General features: G+C 41.9%; 1 protein-coding gene across 4 annotated transcripts in view; it reads left to right on the top strand.

The window, feature by feature from the left end:
* The window catches only part of Astn2 (astrotactin 2), an 837,958-nt gene that overhangs the window by 58,186 nt on the left and 760,432 nt on the right, over positions 1-19,340 (top strand). The window lies entirely within an intron of this gene.

Genomic DNA, 19,340 nt, shown 5'->3' with positions numbered 1-19,340 from the left:
GTTCATGTTGAGTGAGGCATGTGTTAGAACTTAATTCCTTTTTTATAGCCTAATGATACCCCATTGTACATAGATACCATTTTGTTTATCTGTTCATCTGTCAAAAGATACTCAGATTTGTTTTCACCTTTTGGCTTAGTGATGCCATTTTGAACAATTGGCTTAGTTTCTTTGCACTTCATTTCAATAAAATGGGTATATTAACCCTTAAATCCCAATTTCAGTGTAAAAACTAAAAGAATTACTAGAGATAAAGCAGTTGGGATAATATTTTCAGTTCAGTACAGTAATCTTTGATATAAATTCCAAGACCCCTAATGGATTCCTGAAACTGTTCATAGTACCAAACATTACATATACCATGTTTTTCTTATATATATTTTTGTGCTTAAGTTTTGGAAATAGATGTTCTTGATGGTTATGCAACATTATGAATGTAAAAAAAAAAAAGGTTAAGTAAAGTAAGTCTTGCTTGAAGACAAGCACTACAATACCACAACAGTTGACTTGATAACTGAGATGTTTACTAAATGATTAACAGGAGGGTAGTATATACATTATGGATACACTAATCAAGGAAAATTCATATCCTAGATGGGATGGAACAGGATGGTGACATATCATCATGCTACTCAGAATAGAACACAATTTAAGCCCTATGAATTTTTTTTTTATTTTTGGACTTTTTCATGTAAAAATTTCAGACCATATTTGCCTGAAGGTAATTGAAACTGCAGAAAGTGAAACTATAGTAATGGGAGACTACTGTAGTTGACTGTTCTCCTCCCCCTCCTTGTCCACCTCTATCTTCTACCTCCTGGTACCTGCATCCCTATGCATCCTAGCTCATAACTGCTTACTAGTTGTTGATTCTCCCATTAGCTCTGATTTTTGGACTCTAAAATGTGAAGAAAATATTTTATTTGATCTTCCTGTGGTTCATGTGTGGGAGGTTCCAGATGGGTGGATATTTTACTTATCAAGTGTCCTGGGATGCAAATGATAGCCCATATTCCTCATTAAACTAATAATTCCTCCGAGGGGAAGTGCGTGAAAGTCAGTGCTGACATTTAAAGGTAGTTGCAGTCATAAGGAGATTACGACTTAAACTTGGATAGTTTTTCTTGGACTAGATTGGAAATTCGCATGAGAGAGTAATTGTTTTCTGAGGCCAGACCTGTGTTCTCTCCAGTCCAGGGCTGGAGGCATATACTCTGATTTCAATGGATTGTTTCTCTCTGATGACCATACATTGAGAAGGTTAGGTGCTCCTACCCAAAATGGACAAAATTTTAGGAAAACCTGACTTCCGATTCAATTAAAAAGACATTTACCAGGATCTTCCTTAATCTACTTTAATCGGTGTCCTAGGGGTTTAGACAGTGAGGACATCCAATTATTTCCTGTGACATAAAACTTGGAGATAGGTAACTTCGGAGCTCCAGATGTCAGTGTGCTGGACTGGAGCCTCTGTGGTGGTCCTAGCCTTCTCTTTGAGTCTTCCAGATGGTTATAGCAACCCCAGCAGGCATGAAGGAGAGCAGGTAGAAAGCGGATCTCTTGTGAGCTCTTCCCTTCATTAGAGCTGGTTGTTCTTAGAAGTGCTTCCAAAGATCTCATCTTATGACACATTAGCCAAAAATGAATCACTTGGCCACATTTATATGGGGCTGTGAAGGTGAAGGCTTTTTTTTTTTTTTGTCTCTTATCTGGAGAAACTTGAAATTGATGGAAACTTGAAGGGAAGAACAGTTTGTACCCTCTGTGTAGTCAGGGAAGGCTTCATGTGGACAGGGATATGTGCATGAAATATTGAACAATGTCAGATTTTTTTTTTCTTGGTAAAGGCAGCTCAGCCTGAGAGCCCAGTTTTTGAGTTGGTGCAAGAATTAGGAATTTAGCTTTGCCTTGTTTTATTTCATTTTTTTTAAGAGTAGGGTGATAAAACGCCACAAAACAGAAAGTGAAGCTTAAAAATAATTTACAGCTGAGCACCATGGTGCACACCTATAATTCCACCAAGTCGGGAAGCTGAGGCAAGAGAATCCCAAGTTCAAGGCTAGTCTGAGCAACTTAGCAAGACCCTGTCTCAAAATAAAAAAAAAATAAAAATGACTGGAGGTGTAGATCAGTGGTAGAGTTCCCCTTGGCCCAATCCCCAGTACTGCAAAAAATTAAAAAGTAATTTACAGAAATGATGGTATAGTACACCTTAAGTGTCAGGATTAGGGGTTTGGACTTCACTCTGAGACATGGGGTAGATATTAAGGTTTGTGAATGGGCATTGTCATGATTGGTTTCCCTAAGTCCTATTACCTTTTTATATCTTTTGATCATTTGCCATCATGGTTTTTTTTTTGTACCTGGGATTGAACCCAGAGGTGCTTAAGCACTGAGCATCATCCCCAGCCCTTTTTTGTATATATTTTTTTAAATGTAGAGACAGGGTCTCATTGAGTTTCTTAGGACCTCAGTTAGTTGCTGAGGCTGGCTTTGAGCTTGCAATCCTTCTGCCTCAGCCTCCCAAGCCTCTAGGATTACAGGCATGCACCCTTGTGCCCAGCTCATGGGTTTATCTTGCGTCTTTTGTTTCTGAATTTGTCAGTTGTACCCACTTGTCTTTATCTTTCCCCAAATATTCTTTCTTGTTTCTGGCAGAACAAGTGGCAGGCAGGGTGGACGTTCGGTGTACAAGGAGAACAAACAGGCTCTGTCTTCCTGTTTGCAAGTCAAACTTCATAAAACCGCTCCACCTTCCCTATCTACCGCCCACATGGAAATCCTGTTGGAGCCAACTCTGCAGGGGGAAGAACTGTGGTGTGGCTTGCTGCTTTCCCATTTAGTTTCTTCATTAATGGACCAGACCGGCTGCTTGACTTTGCCAGTGCATCTGAAGTCACTCTGCTCCCAGCTGACAGGCTTGCTCTGCCCTGACTACTTAGGTGGGCCTCTAATACCTTTGCCTGGCCTCTAAGACTCCGGGACTAGTGTCTCTCTTTCCCAACCTCATTCCCTTCTGCTCAGCATGCTCTGCCACCATATCCAATACACAAAGTGCTAGCAACACCTTCTCTATTATTCTGAGCACATGTTTCCCTCTGACGACCGTGTCTTTGTTTGGTTTTCATTTCTCTCTCCTCCGAACTACCTTACAGGAATAATTAATTTCTCAAAACACTTTGGAAGCACTGTGACTTAAAAAAAAAAAAGACTCTTAGTTTTGGAATAAAGATTTATAGAAAATAGACACAGGTGATACAGCACTACAGTTTGAATGGGTTTTGTTCCCCTGACCTCATGCAGAAGTGTATTCTCAGATTCTTATGTTAACCCATTGTGTGCCATTATCCTTAACTTAAATTGACCAGTTTTATGGATGTCTTAGCAAGATTTTATAATTTTCATAGGTTTCCTATATATAGGACAATGGGACATAATAAGTTAATGGTATGAAGAGAGTAGGAATCTAATCTGATTACAATGTTTAGAAATGGAACCATTGGGTAGTAGTGACATTTGATTACATTAGGTCATTAGAGTGATGCCCCATGATTGGATCTTTGTAAATTTACAAGGAGAGGGAGAGAGATCACACAGAGATGTGACTCCCACCACGATGTAATGCAGTCAAGGAAGTCCTTCGCCAGAGCCTTTTATGCTGTTACAAGTTCCATCTGCCAAGCCTGTAGGCTAAAAAGCAAAATAAAACAACCTCTTTTATGTATAAAGTAACCTGCCTCAGGAATTTTGTGATAGTAATGAAAGGCTGACTAATGCAAAGATTTTCTGTATGCCTTTTTACAAGAATGCCCTAATGTCACCATCATACAGTACATATGTCAAAATGGAGAAATCAGAATTTTTTTGGGGGGGCGGGTAGCTGTTAATCATAGATGTATGCAGATTTTACTTATTTTCACCAACTGTTCTTTTTCTGTCCCCGGATGCAATCCATGCAGCTTTTAGTCCTCAAGTCTCTTTGGTGTACTCTGATGTGAAATTTTCTCAGTTTTTCCACTTTAAAAAAAATTATGTTAATATAGTTGAGAAAAAGCAGAGTTCAAGTATTTTGTAGGCTACTCCTCAGTTCAGATGGATCTGTTGTTTTCTCATGATTCGACTGAGTCCATGTTCTCTTTAGAGAAAGATACCACAGAGGTGAAATGCCATTGGCAGAACATCAACTTAGGGAGTCTATGACATCAACCTGACACCACTACTGACATTCGCCTTGATCTCTGGGCTGTGAGTTGTCTATTAGATTTTTCCACTAAGAAATTGACCTTCACTTACTCTCCTCATGAGAAGTGAGTCACTCGGGATAGTCTACACTGAAGGAGGGGGATTAAGCTCTATCCCTGGGGTATTCTCTCTGGAATAACCATCAGTGTTTTTAGTTTTAGCACCTTACTGGTCCCTTGACCTGTGAACCATTCCGTTTAAATATTCCTTCTGAACCTGAGTGTTCCCCCCTCTGTGTCATGAACAGGGCCCCTTATTTGTCTTTCCACTGTGGAACAGTGGACTCCTGAAGACAGGGACCATGTCTCATTGTCTGGTTCTACAGAAGTTAACCCATGATAAATCCCCAGGACTAAGTGTGACCTAAACATAATTTCCTAAACAGGGAGGCCAGCCGTGTAGGCTGTCTGGCCCTCACTTGTTTTCTGTTTAATAGGTGAACAGTTGGGACTCAGTAGTGTCTCAGCCAGGCATAGATGAACATGTCCTTTTACCCTATTTGACCTTGGAGATCCTCCATGGAGGGGCCAGAGAATGAATACCAACTCTTCACCCACCCTCAGTCTCCCGTCTGCTGCACGTGCACACGATTTTGCTGTTGGAGTTTGAGGACAGAAGATAAAATCCTTTCTGACCCTGGTGCCTGATGATCAATGGGCTTCCCGACATGCTTCACTGCCCTCGCCTAGCTCCCTGGATGGCACCAGTTGCCACTCGATAAATCCATAAAAAGACAACTCAATTGTTTTGACTTTCGTCCACCTTTTCCAGCGATTCTTCTTTCCCAAGTTAATGGGGCAAAGGGAGGCGAGTCACACCATGAGAAGCTGCACACACTTTCTTTTTGGACAAAGACAAATGCTTCTGTGTGCTGACAGGATCATAAAACATGAATTAGGAGATCAGCTATTAATGAAATACTCCAGCCTAATAGTATGGCAATGAAGCCCCTGGCTTTACACAGAGTGTTTGGCACTTGTACAATAAAAGCTTAAATATATCTCTTTGCCTTTCCTTTTTCTCATTGTAAAGTTGACTGAAGTAGTTTAAACCAGAATTTTCCAAACTCTAGCCCAGAATAAAGTGCAGAAAAATGACCGTATCCAAATAAACACATAAGCACACGTACTGGAGATTCATAATAAGTCAGAATATCAAATAAATACACTCTGGGTAGACTTAGAACAAATAGACCCATTTATCTTGGCTTATCTCAGCATTTCCTGTGCTTATTTATGGCCATGGAACACCATGTTTCTGATTAATTTCTTATTCACATCGGGTTCCATGGGACATATTTTGAGAATCAAGCATGTACTCGACACTGTTCAACATGCACATGAGGGCTAAGAAGGAACATTGAAAAAAGTACCTGCAGGTTTTAAAGAAAAGTGTAGCCAATCTGCAAATATTTGTCCTCATTTGTCTCATGTCTTATTAAATAAGAGCAGTAAATTTTATGCTGACCTACCTGGAAAATTGCCTTGAATCCCTGGTTCATTTTTCTTTTGGCCAAATTGCTCAATCTTCCCTACCTTGGGATCAGGGTTGACTTGAACTCCCAGGCCCCGGCTCAACAGGCCTCCTCAATTAACTACCTACTTACTTACAAATAGACTATTCTCCTCTCTGATTTTAAGCTTGGTACCATGTTGCTCGAAAACATTGAAAACAATGAGAATGTAAGTTTAGCGTAATCTTTTGATCTGGCAATAGACTCTCTGATTAGAATTTTTTCATTTCCTCTAAATTCCAACAAAGCAGCATGCACAGGGCTTTGGAATCTAAATTAATATGCCATTTTTGTCTTCAGAAAGCTGGGCATAACACCCGAGTCCCTAGGCCTTCTCTGCCCTTTAGCACATGTACCCTTGTCATCCTGTGCTGGGAACTCCGCACAACATGACGTGTGAGGTCAGGTCCCCGCTTGGGTTCCCTTTTAACAATTCACACCTTCACTGCCCTTGAGAGTCTGCTTCTGTCTTTGTGTGGTCATAGCCACCATATTCTTGATTTTTAATTTATTGCCTATTTCTGATGTCCAGAAAAAGATACCTGCTTTATATTTATATGTAAAGAACAAAGAATTGGGAGCAGTTGGAACAGAGAATTATACTAGATGAAGCAGAGGTCGTTTCTAGCTAGCAGCGTAATGCAGGGCAAATTCTTAACCTGTTTGAACCACAATTTTCTCATTTATCAAATGGGGTAATGATAAGTCCTACACACAATGCTGCTGCTGTGCCATTACAGGGAGACTTAGCAGAGTGTCTATTATAGTACGCTGAGCAAAGAACTGACTCCTGAGTTATGGTGCAACCTTCTAGTGATAGTGTGAGCAAATGAGATAATGAACCAGGAAGTGCTTTGGTCATTGTGGAGAGCCATTTGTGTAAGAACAGTGTATTTACAAAACAAAAAAACACCTCTCCACAAAGCCTGCTTGGTAATATAGAGATTGCTTCTCATCTGTCCACCCATTCATGATTTTGGAGAAAATTTGCATTTTCTCTTTGACCTCAGCCACTTTATATTTTCCAGTTTCCACCCCAAAGTCTCTTGGCTTTACACAAGTCCCTTGGATGACCTTGGGTGCCATATGTACCATGTGATCCTATCTCAAGTACCATGTATCAAGTATCTATCTCAAGTATCTGAAGCCGCAGGATACCCTTGAGATGGTGGGTAGAGTGGTTTAAGTCCTGACCAACTTAGTCATGATTAACTGCATCTGTTCATGTCATCTAGTCAGTTACCATACATTTCATTTTCCCCAGGGGTCAAAGGAAATGCACACATTGTCAAGTGTTTCATATATATATATATATATAAAACTGAATGGTTATAGGGAGATATATATCCATTTAATGTATGATATTTAGTAGATACATCCATTTAATTCTCATTGCAAACCTAAACATATAGGTTTCTATTCTACAGACAATGAAATTTCAGCTCAGAGAAGTTAAGTAAACTTGTCAAGGTTAGCAGCGATAGGATTTGAGCTGAAGGTTTACATGACTTTAATAATCATGTACCATATTAATCACCTTGAGAAAAGAGATAACCCAGGGCAGATTCATGTGCACCATGGGCAGGAAAAAGGAGATGAAGGAGAAAAATCACATGAAGGCAGAGTGATTTTTTTCCCCATGTTTAATGGCTTATTTTTGCCTAATGATGTACCAGGAGAACCTAAATTCTATCCTTGATTTGGTATCATTTTTCATGTCTGCAAAATGAAAGAATTGGGCAACTTGTCTTGGATTAAGATAATAGGGTTACGGAGTTTGAGTACAGGTGGATTCATCGGGAGTTTAGTGTGGTTGGTTGGACAAATGCTGTCTAGATGGGTGGTCAAGTTCAGGGTTCAGTAGGATGCACAGATCTAAACTCTACCTGAGAAGTTGGTAAAGGCCACCTTGACTACATTCTGTTTCTTTGTTTCCTGTGTCTTTTCTTGACTTGAGATCTTCAAGTTCTTTTTTAAAGTCACCAAAGCCCTGGTGGAGCAGCATGGAGTCCTGGACAAGGACTGAGATCAAATGAGTCTGACAGTCGTCTCTGTGGATCATGCAGCTTGGGGCAGATTGAGAACATTCCTAAGTGTCCCAAGGCAGTTAGTCAAGGAAACATTTAGAAAATGCCTGGAGTCATCATTTCCTTTTCTTCTTCCCTTCCTTTGTCCCTTAGTTTGCTTCATTTTAATGAAGATTAAAATGTAGGCCAGAATGGGAGTCATGAGAAAACCAGAATAACAGAATGAACCAGCTAATGAGAAAAGAGAGGTATGAGGTGAAAGAGGAAAGGACAGAATCGAGGTAAAGGAGCAGGAATAAAGGGATGGGGTAGATGAGAAACAGAATGTGAGGTGTAAAAGAAGATGGACCAGGGAAGTGTAGGTATTTTCTTGAAACAAGATTTTCCACTGGTTCTCACAAGGCTAGCTTCTTCTCATTAGACCGCTCCTTTTAAATGTTACCCCCTCAGAGTAGCCTAGCCCTCCCTGACCTCCAGGTCCAAAGGAACCCTCTGCCTCTGTTATTCTCTGCCATTGCACCATGCTCATTTTGCCTGTGGCCCTTCCAGTTGTAACCATATATATATATATTTGTTTTTGTTTTGTCTTGGTTTTTGAGTAAGAACCAGGTTGCCTGGGTTTGACAACTGGACTGTACCTTGTGTGATCTTGGGCAAGTTCCTGATCTCTCCTGGTGACAGTCTCCTCATCTATTACCTACAGGTTATAGTAGGGATTTTGTGACAATAAAATGATTTACATTGGAAGTACTTGGAATTGTGCAAGGCATGTTGAAAGCTCTCCAAAAGCAGCTGTGTTTATCATTCAGACTTGCTGATGTTTCCATGTCATAGATCTATGGAGCAGGGACTTTGTATCTGTCTATTCTCTACTGAACACCAGAACCTCATCTTTGTCTGACACATATTAGGTACTCAATGTATACGGTCGAATGAATGAAAGAATGAATGCAAAATACAGGGTGAGTGAGTATCAAGAGCTACTCTTGAGGGGTGGAGGACTCATTGGACCACAGGTGGCTCCAGGAAGTCACCTCCTGGGCTCCTATGTCTGTGGAAAGCACAGCTTCAAAAACAGCCTCTTTTACCCCAGTGAACCCACCTACCTCTAACCTTAGCTCCCACATGGTCCTGGATCTCCATTTAGCCTCCACCTGCCTCAGGCGAAAAAGGTCCCTTGCTATTGTGAAAGTTGCTGTGTCACTGTGGATATCCACATCCTAGAGAAAATAAGTAAATAAATAAAACTAATTTATGTTTAGATAAAAAAATATATATCCGGGCCCTTAGGAAAAATGAGTGATGGGCTTCCTGCTGGTATTGCTCACAGGATCTCCACCCAGGCTGTTCCTCCTCGCATTCCTCTTACCTCACCCTTCTCATTATTCTTAGGTCCAGAGTTGAAAGCTGTGCTCATTCTTTCCTTAGCTTTAGGCACAGGGATGAAGAAATGAAAACAAAATCAATCACCATGAAGCAGGAGGATGGATTGCACAGAGGAAGTACAGCTTCCTATGCAGGGAGCAGGGTTGCTTGGGACTCTGTCACTGTGCACAGGTTACATGTGTACACACACGAACGTGGCCACCCCAGGCACTGCTGTTTCCAGAATCCAGATTTTTTACTGAGAATCCAGATGCGGTACTGAAAGTTAATGTGGCTGACTGCCTTTTGGAATGAGTGAAGCTGGGAAGGGGCTGGGTCTCCAGGGTTCTGGGCTCATTTTGGCTTAGCAAATTTCTGCACTGCCTTTGCCTTCATCAGCCTCCTGCGTGGTGTCCCCCTTCAGCTCTCAAACCCGCCTGCAGGATTCACTTCCATACATGCAGTGCTTTGAAGTCTTATTAGCTGTGCCGTGGTGTATGGTGTAATTTTCTCCTGTTAATTTTGCCTTTGGGGATGGGTTTTTCTTCCACAATCTCATTTCTCCTTTCTCTCTCTCTCTCTCTCTCTCTCTCTCTCTCTCTCTCTCTCTCTCTCTCTCTCCCTCCTTCTCCCTCTCCCTCCCTCCCTCCCTCCCTGGCTCCCTCCCTCCCTCTCCTCTATTTCTCAGTTTCTCTACTGGAACTAAGGATGAGGCCACCTTGGGAGGTGATTTCCTGCTTCAGGAACTTCTAAGATGTCTAAGACGGAGATGCCCTGGGTAGCATTTTCTGAGTTGATTAAGTTCCTTCTTCCTGCCTCTTTTTCTATTCTTTCCCTCTCCTTTTTTTTTTCCTCCTGTCTTTCTGCCTGCCTTCCTTAATCTCTTTCTCCTTTATCTTTTTAACTCACTTAATTGTTCATTTATTTGTGGAACCAGGGTTCATGCCAAGTGGAGGAAAGGTACAAGAATGCAAAAGTCTCAGCCTTTGAGAAATTCATATTCTGGTAGGAAAGTTGTTACAGGACTATTTAATGTGTGGTAGAAAGGGCTAAGAAGGAAGACAATGTGGGGGAGAACAGATGGTACCGACTGTGTTGAGAGCTGGATCCTGACCCATACATGTGGGTGGAGTTAGAGTGCTTCATCCACTCCTTGGTAGCTGAGACATCTTGGGCAAGTTATTTAACCTCTTTAAGTGTCACTATTCTCCTTTGTGAATGGGGTTGAAAATATTAGTATCTATCTCATAGGGTGCTTGTGTTGCTCGTGTCAAGTGTTAGACACAAGTATTAGAGATTTCTGCATAAACATTACCCGTCCTTGCTACTTGCCACTGACATTCCATTTCAGCTGATGGTGTTTGCAAGTCTGTCTTAGGAAAAGCAAGTTCAGGTACTGTGGTGACCAGAGAAAGAGTTGTGGATGAGTTTTTTTTTTTCCCAAGCTTTTTCTTCAGGATGAGAAGACTTGGTACAAGTAGAATTTGGCATGGGAGCAGAGTATAGTTCAGCTTGAGAAAGAAAGGGTCCTGGAGATTCCTCTGTATCTGTCGAGTGAAAAATCATTTCATTAGTTAAATCTTAGGTGGACCTGTCTGCATCCTTAAGGAAGATTTGCTCTGTGATGCCAAACAAGGAACAACAGTATGGTTGGGCTGAATAATGACTCCAAAAGACATCCACACCCTAATTCCTGAACCTGAGGATGATACCTTATATGGGAGGGGAGAAAAAAAAACAGTCTTTGCAGATGTGACTGTAAGTTCACATTATTGAGATGGGGAGATCATTTTGTCTTATCTGAATTAACTCAGTCCTAAAATAATCACAAGCATCCTGATGAAAGGGAGGCAGAGGAGGATTTGAGTGAAGACAGAAGAAGAGGAGTAAATAGGATCTCAGAGGCAGAGTCAGGCCAAGGAAAGCCAGCAACCAGCCCAAACTGGAAGAGGCCAGTCATGGATCCTCCTGTAGAGCCTCTCAGAGGGTGTGGGGCCCTGCCAATAAACTGATTTTGGCCAAAATAGATGAAGTTCCAGCTTCCAGAATTGGGAGAGAATAAATTTTTATTTGTATCCTCCCCCAATCAAGTTTGTGGTAATATTTACAAAAGCTGTAAAGAAGCAAACAGAAAGAGTCAAGATATTTCCCTTTGAATGAAACTAGACAGGACTCCTGCAGGCTACCTTTTGTTTCTTGAAGCATGGCCTCTCTCATCACCCCTCCTTGCTTTGATTTTTTTCTATGATGAGGGTGAGAAGCAGAGATCAATGCCTCTGGCCCAGCTTTGCACAGGAAGCCAAGAAGGAGCTGTCCAACATACTTTGCTCCTGAAATTCCTAAGCCCTTCTGTCCTGGGGTTTTGAAGGACATCATTTAATGGGATCTTGATGTCATCAGGCACTGCTTTTTCTCCCTCTACTCCACAGTTCCCTACATTTTCCAGAGAAGATGCTGCTGAAGGTGGATGGCGCACAGGTGTATACAGGCCTCCTGATTCCCACGCACCATTCCACACCCACTCTCATTTGTTATGTAGGTTTTACTTCTATATAAAGATGTTTGGGGGTAAAAAAAAACAAGGCTCTGTTCTAAAAACACAGTTTTCAAATTGTTAAAATAAATATTCAACCCATCCTCCTTTACTTTGTAGGTGAGAAAGCAGGGACGCAGCCAGAAGGGATGAATGACCAAATGTTCCTGGTAAATTGAGTCAGTACTGGGAAGTGAACTTGAGGTCCCTGAAGCCCTCTTCCTGGCACTGACAATGATGGCCTGCACTCACCAAATCACCCATGGAGGAGGGTGTTCACTCTGAGAGATTCCAACTCACTGCTAATTAGCATTTCCCACTTTCTATATGATTTCCAAAGGGCTGCTCACTCTCTGAGGCACATAAATCAAATTATTTCAACAAACATGGATTGATTTTGTTGATTTTTTTTTCAGCTAATAAAACTGAGTTCCAGTGAGGTAAAGTGACTTGCCAACAACTGGGCAGATAGAAGTGGAAGAATGGAGGATAAAAACTCCTGACCATCTGGCACTTCAGTGTGTGTGTGTGTGTTTTTCAGGCTTAGCGCTGAATTGTCCTTTTCGCAGAATGGGAATGCCTTTGTGGGAGGAGACCATTCAGGGACTAGAGTCGTTTAGCAGCAGTAATGAATAGACCTATGCTGCTTTGTGACGTGACATAAAATGGCGATGCTAAATATTATCTCTTCAACCATAGGTGATATTATTTCTTCAACCACAGGGAGAGGTGACATTTGAGCAGGACTCCATCTAGCCATCCCTGGCTATCGCTGCAAACTTGAGTCCACATTTCAACTTGAGTCAGACAGCTCATATATTCTTGTTTCCCTAAATGAAGAATGCACTCAAGCAATTGGAAACAACTTCTGGGACAATCTTATTCCATTACCTCTAATGGAATCGAGTGTGTGTGGCACATCGTGTGTGCTGATATTTTGCAGAAACAAGGGGGGATTTTCCTATTACTCTGAGGATGGATGAGATGTGAAATGAACTCCTCAGAGACCTCTCCCTTTGTCACAATAGAGCTAGTGAGTCACATTAGAAGATTTGGGTAACAAAATGCATTTTTTCCCTTCCCTCCCTGCTTTGTATCCTTCTGTGCACTTGATGACTTCTTTCTCATGCATTTCTCTCTCTGCTAATAAATTTGGTGGCAAGAGGCCCACATGAAAGGCCCCTATAAGCGGATTTGCCTTGCTGTTTAAGGAAATGTCACTGCTGTTTGGAATACAAAGAACCTACTTTGAATATGGCATTGTCTTTTGCTTGATTATTTTCCAATTTCCTTTTTTGTCTTCTTTTTGTTTTCGTAACCTCCTGCTCATGAAGACAGGGAAGTTTCTGCTTCCAGCTTAGAGGCTGTGTCTGCCTCTGTCTCTCACCATCTGTCTGTGTATCTCCGTCTCTTGTGTGTAAAAATGTTTTGGCAGATCGTTCCTATCTCAGCGAATAAAGTACCCATGACAGAGTGAAAAGCAGCGACCAGAAAAGAAACTATTTGATTCATGAGCATCTACTTTCTCTGGGGTCCATTTCTACCTGGACTATTTCCTTCTTTCTTCCCATCTTCACTTTTATTAAGTTGTTTTCTCCTCCAAGCGTGACACAAGATTTCCTTGCACAAGGACTTTAAGGGACACAAAATGTAAGAGCTACAATCGTTCTGAGAGAGCCCCTGAGCCTCCGTGTGTCTGCACTCTGACCTTGTAATCATGGATTAATCTTGGCATCCTGGGGGAGCCAGCACTATGTTGGAGCTGAAGTCTCACCAGGGCTGCATGCAACTCTGGAAGGGTTATCTAGTAAGGGTACAGCTGGACCATGTTGCTGTTGGTCATGGCGAGGCTGAACAGGTCAGAAAGACTTGTCCAAGGTCACGCAGTGGTAGAGGAAGGACTAGGGTCTTTGTCTCCTTGCTCTTATTTTCTGTTTCATCACATGCACCTGAAGGAATAGAGATCTTAGAAAAACAGCAACATCATGCCTTTTATGGGCAGTTTATATCAAGATTTTCCCTTCCCATGACATCATTTGAGCATGGTAACAGGGATTCTGTGAGATGGGCTAAGACTACCCTTGGCATCACCTTTTAGGAAGCCAGGACAGTGGACCAAGGGGACACCACAAGGAAGGGGCAGAGCCAGACTCTTCTGTTCTTTTGGCTTCCGTTGCTGCCAGTTTGACTGCATTCCCCCAGTGAAGCTTAGCATGGTCGATGGCCTTGGCCATTGGGCTGGAGGAAATGAGCCGGGCACACAGAACATTCTTCTTCTATAACCCCTGTTCCCACCAGGCTACTTCTGTCCTCCCCTCTTTCTCTTGGCCTGGAGGGGTTTGTGGGAAAGGGGATGTGATGTCGCAGCCATTTGTGCTTCACATCCAGGGCACAGAGGTTATGCCAGGAGCCACGTCTTTTCCTCTACAGACCTCTGTTTCCATCTCTATAAAATGCTACAGCATCAAGTGGGCCTCTTCTTACGATATTTTTTGGTGAAAGAGAATATTTCCTGACTTAACAGATTGGTGCATTAAAATCCATAAATATTTGATCAGCATGTGGTCCTCAGAGAGGCTCCTGTCAGAAAAGCTGAGTGGTATGTGTGCCTCTCGTCCCCTTTCTCTTTCTCCCTTCACCTTCCTCCTCCCCTCACCCCAAACATTTGGGTAATCTATTTACTAATGAACTCAATATTAATGTATCCATTTTTCTCAGTTAGTGTCAGGTTTCATTAGGAAACATGGGAGGCCTGACATTAATCGCATGAAAAATGGGTCTCAAGGAAGCTGTTGGGTTCCTGCTTCTTAACGGGAAAGTTTCCCCAGGAAAAGGCCTGGTATTTCTCTTCTGTGTTCTTTGCACTACAAGGTCGGTGAGGGAAGTGTGGCAAAAGCAGATTGTGTGTATGTGTGCGTGTGTGTGTGTGTGTGTGTGTGTGTGTGTGTGTGTGTGTGTGTTGATGTCAGGAAACCTCCTGGAGTGGAATGGGGGATCCTTGCTTTCTTCTGTCTCAACAATGTACAGATCCTCTGTGCCCCTCCTATCTCAGCTCAGAGTGGTGTGGTGTGGTGGAGAGAGCACTCATTTGAGGCTCATGTGGATTCCTACCTGGTCTTGCCACTTAAAAGTTGAATGACTGGAACTAAGTAAGTTTTTATCCCCCATGAATACTACTTTCCTCATCATCAAAGTGGGAAATACTGCTGCCAGTTCTTAAGAGAAAAATGGGTGGTGGTAGACAGTGTTGTAGCCAGGATCCCATGAACCACTGAATCTTTCCATACCCATTACCTTTTCTTATTCAGAGAGAAGGCTTGTGTGAAGTAGCAGCTGGTAGTCCAAACGGGTCTACAGCCCCCTTTGACAGTCTCTATTGTGGGGTCTGACTGTTCCATGGACAGCTACATAAACTCATGTGGTTGATGAGAAAGGAAAACCAAAGCTGAATGATAGAATTTACTGACCAAGGTGTGAGGTCAGGAGGGGTAGAAAGGAGAATTCCCAGGGAGAGGCAGGCTGTTTGATTTCTGTGGCCCAGTCTGAAAACATCTTACCAACCATTCAGGAGCTAAAGGTTGGAAGATTAGTAGCAGCGATGGGGATTGGCAGAAATACCTTCCTCTGTATTTATTTCACATAAGAGATTTATGACCTTGTTAATAGTATGTAAAGTAGTAAAATAAAAATTGTCTAGTGTAGTACCTAGCACATGTTGTATACCTAGTAAATGGGAGCAGTGCCCTGAGGTCTGCCTCAATTCCTCTAATCATTTTTCTGAAATTATACAAGGAAAAATTTATCTTTCTCCATGTAATGTGTTGAACACTTATTTCTATGTCTCAAACTATATTTTATCATCATTTTTTTTGAATTTATCATTTCAACTAGTGGCTAAATTCCTTAGGGATAGGACCTTGTCTGATGTGTGCTAGCTCAAAATAGGACATTTGAAAACATTTTTGAAAAGTTTTGAAAATGGGAGAATAGGCGAATGGATGGATAAACTGATAAATAAGAGTTTTGGGATAAAGAATTCTTACAGATGTAGGCAAGAGTTCTGGATTGTGGATCTAGATAATAAAGGATAAGAGGGTGTGTGTATTTGAGGGATTCAAAGATTGAAAGACACATCCATTGAGGTCATTTTGAGAGTGGGATTGGATCAGGGCACCCTGAAGGGTGATCATATAAGAGATTTGTGACCCTTTTAATAGTATGTAAAATACTAAAATTAATTTAAAAATATAGTGTGATGTTGCACAGAGGACCTGCATTCTCCCCTTCTCAAGTCTGAAATGGCAATCTTCCTAATCCTCTTCTGTCCAGGTAGTATTTGAGGGTGAAAGGCTGATGAGGAAATATTAAACATTGTGGAATTATAGATAGATCAATGATAGATACATAGATTTTCACTGACTCCCTATTTATTTTGTAATATAAAAACAAAAGTTGATTCAGACCGACTCACAGAATAGATTTGGGAGAACATTTCCCACAAGGCAAAGCATGATAACATCTGCTACCTCATTTAGCTGCATCACAGAAGATGAGCCAATTTATTATACCCATTAGGTTGATTTGCCCAGGGTCATGGCAACCTACCCTGCACATTGCCCCAGCCCTAATACCTAACACCTTGGGTATTAGGTTTAGTACTAGTGGGTACTCCTGCTTCTCCCCTTGATGGTGGGTTCACTCCGTGTGCCCTAGTGTTTCACTTGGACAGTGTCTGTTTATTGGATATTTGAAGAGAAGTTCCTCACTTTTCCTCCCATGGTTCCTCGTTGTGTGATAACTGCAGCATTAAAAGGGAGCATCAACAGTGAAAAGTATACATGTTGGGGTTATACAAATGCACAGAATATACCTAAGAGTTTCACTCCAGAAAAGTGCCTTTTTCCTCAAATCTTCAATATGTCCATCTTAAAAAGAGGGATTACTCTTTTCACCTCAAGAATGTGTTACAAGAGTTACTTGCAAACCACTCAGTGCAGTACCAGGCCTGGCCCCCTCACGTAATGGTCCTTTGTAGCACGTGGTAGTAATGAAGAAATGAAAGTGACCACTCTTTTCATGGCTCCCCATTCTAACTTTTCAAAGATTGTTGGGATGGGCCTTAATGGTCCAGAATTTTGATCTCTGCAATGCAGAAGTCACAGGTCATTCCCCTGTGAACAATGAAGTAATTTTAATCCCTTGGATAATCCATCTAACAGATGGCTGTTTTCCTCTCCATTTGGCCTCCGTGGACTTTTCTGTAAAGTAGGAGCTCCCCATTTCATGGTAATTTTTTGCCTCAATGCAGAGCTGCCTTAGGGGTATGTGTCATTCCTTTCCATTAAATATGATTTGCATATGTGTATTTTAAAAACACAGCTTCATTAATTCAATGTTAGCATTATTTGTGCTTATGTATAATTTTTTTATATTGTTCATCTTTCCAAAAATAATGCTAGATAGCTTATTTATTCATACAGACTGTGACAGCAAACAGATACACAGCTGAAGGGAAAAATGGGAGATACACACTTTGGAGGGTGGATCTAATAGTGTTTACATTTCTTTTAAAATTTACTCTTTATGACAGAACCTTTCATGACTGCTAACGCTTCTAGTTCTGGGAGAGCGATATGACGTGGCCCCTTGGAAGGCACAGACTCACAGGGATCTGACACTTCCCAGTTGCCTGGAGCCATCTGAGAAGTGGGAGGAGCACTGTGGTGGTCCTTTTAACCAAGTGGAGAATCAAACACCTCAGTGAGGCCAGGAACATTGTAGAAGATCTAGGCTGACTGGAACCTCAATGGCAGGGAGTATTTGGGAGTTGCTATGTTGCTTGCAGATCACCAGGCAAGAGTACACATGAGATGCAATTATTGCTTACCAGAATCTGGAGGCCAAGATGGGCTCCTTCCTGCAGATAGGAGAAGGCAGAGACCCAGACAAGCTTCCTTTTTCACTGGGGGGAAGCAGTGCAGCAAGTGCTGATTCTCCAGGTTTCCAGGTCCCAGAAGCCCTGATTTCCCCTTTTCACCTCTTGAAGAACTTGCTTTAATTCTTCAGAGCTCTCCCCCAGCTGGATGTCAAGGAAACAAAGAGCAAGTTAATCTGGCACGAGGGGGATGGAGGTTAATTTGTATAAAGGATGAGTGACATCTTAGGAATGGATGATTCCCCATCTAGTCTCCTGGGAGCTGTGCACCAGCATTCGTGTGTGTGTGTGTGTGTGTGTGTGTGTGTGTGTGCGCGTCACACACACACACACACACACACACACTTTTTGCACACACCTCCCTCAGACTCTCACCATGCCCTAGCACCTCCTTGTTTATAAACAGACTTAGAAAAGAGCAGAATGGGAAATTTTTGCATGCCTGGTGGTCTCTCTCTCTCTCTCTCTCTCTCTCTCTCTTTTCCATTCCAGACCTCCTGCCTCCTTAAGCTGCCTACACTCTCTGCCAATTTGCTCAATGAAGCTGTCGTGTGTTGTTAATATTGTCAGGATTTATGAGCATTGCTAAATGTGTGCTTGGAATAATTTCCTTTGCTTTTCTTTCTTTTCTGTTTTTCTCCAAAGAACAGCATGAAAGGAGAATGGTGATATTTCACCCCTGGGTACAAATATAGTGGGTTACAGTCTTAAATCTGCAACTGAGGTGCTCTGTGATCTTGGACAAATCCTTCTTTCCTTCTTGCTTTGAGATCTCCATGTGTATTGTTAGATGAGCTGATATGTGAGGGACCTTATAGCTCTAGGATTTTATGACTAAACAGATTTATCATTCAGTAAATAACAAGACTATGAGAAGGTCTATTCTCTTTTTGTGAGCCTCAGCTTCCCCATGTCAGATGCAGTGACAGCTTTTGGCATCAGTGTCTTTAGAGGTCCAGCAAATTAGAAACACAAAACTGTTATGCTCCAAGTAAACCTGTACCTAATTGCTTGATGATACATCATTATATTGACCTTCTTGCATGGGGTGTTTGTAGGGGTTGAAGTCCAGTACAAACACAGGAGCTTAAGCTGGAGAAGATAATTTGTAAAATCGTAACATTTTCCTTCATTTTTCATTCCTTCAATTTTCTTTCCCAAATATTTATTGAGTGCCTGCCATGTTCCAGGAACCACACCAGGTTCTAGGAAACCTAAAAGATCCAGTAAGATTTTTTTTTAATCTTTGGGGAAAAAATAACAGCCAATAAACATTTAAATACATAAGTGATGAAATTCAACCTAGCAATAAGGTCTATGAAGACAATTAAGCAGAGTAATGCAATGGAGAGCTTTGGGGGTACAGGATGGGTGGGAGTCGCTGTTTTAGACAGAGTCTTTAGAACAACTGCCAGGAAGTGGCAAATGACAAGAATGAACCACAGGAAGGTCTGAAGAAAAAAAAGCATTCCAAGAAGAAACAGTGATGTCACTTGGTAAAGCCACCAAGTCCGGGGTGAGCTTGGTGTCTAAAGAGAATCTCTCCAGGAGGCTGGAGGCAGGCAGAAAGGTGCACATGATGAGAGGGGAAAGCATGGAGTAGGTCTAGCTTTGGGTATCACCGCTGTGCTCCCTACCACCAGAGGAAGCCCTGCCAGTTCTCCTGTAATCCTCACAGTCCTGAGGGAGAACATGGCTCTTGCCATGTGACCCATAAAGCACAGT

This window comes from Ictidomys tridecemlineatus, chromosome 4 (assembly GCF_052094955.1).
Source record: "Ictidomys tridecemlineatus isolate mIctTri1 chromosome 4, mIctTri1.hap1, whole genome shotgun sequence".
NCBI lineage: Eukaryota > Metazoa > Chordata > Mammalia > Rodentia > Sciuridae > Ictidomys > Ictidomys tridecemlineatus.
This window is presented reverse-complemented; position numbering and strand designations above follow the sequence as displayed.